We start from the raw sequence: 930 nt of genomic DNA, 5'->3' as shown, positions 1-930 counted from the left end.
GACGGCCCAAGATGGAGATCGGCGTTGCGATGTAAAGCGGGAGCTTCGGAGTTTGATGTGCGATGATGGAGCGACCGTAGGATGCTGAGATGCTTCAATCTGACGGCTGAAATCCGATACGGGCTTGGGTAGTGGAAATGGGTTTGAGAAAGGGTTTTGGGCCTTGGGTATGCCAGGCCCATAACTTCTTTAAGAACAATTCCTCCTTCTTGAGCCCATTTCTACCCTCTTGGTCTTGTGCACAACATTCTTCGCGGCTTCCTTGCGTAATTCCTCCCGGCTTTTCACTACTTTTCTGCTCTTTTTGCTCCTCACTTCATCCAGATTTTATTTGTTACCTAAAAATGAAAAATTAAGTAAGAAAAATATTTATTCTTGAAAACAATGAAAATACAGAATATGGGATAAAATGTAGAATTAATGCACAAAAGATGAGTTAAATGCCAACAAAAATATATATAAATATGCACTATTTAGCACTCATCAGTGGGAAACTAGATAATTGCATTGTTATTTTAGTTTTTGATTGTTGATTTAATTGACTAACGGTTGTTGAAACTTTGATTGCACCTAGTTTGTTTATTCTTGAGAACCTTCTCTTCTAATATAAGTCTCACTCACATTAGATCAAAGTATCGACGGGATTTTTATGACCATTTTCGGATCTAAAGACATCTTGTGATAATCCATTGTTAACAGACTATGTTATGTGTGTGATTGACCACAAGAGGATTCAAGTTGTGTTGTGCAGATTATTTTTGAAGACAAATGAAGATTTGAAGACGAAAAATATTTTCTTATTAATTTCCTTATCTTGTGAATTTAGTGCACAAACCTTGATCGGCTGGGATCCAACTAGAATCATATTTATCTTTGATATACTTGATTGGCTAGTTGTGTGAGATCAACATCACTTTATAGTTGCTCTTA

The sequence above is a fragment of the Papaver somniferum genome, chromosome 7, assembly GCF_003573695.1.
Source record: "Papaver somniferum cultivar HN1 chromosome 7, ASM357369v1, whole genome shotgun sequence".
Lineage (NCBI taxonomy): Eukaryota > Viridiplantae > Streptophyta > Magnoliopsida > Ranunculales > Papaveraceae > Papaver > Papaver somniferum.
Note: the sequence above shows the minus strand (reverse complement) of the source record.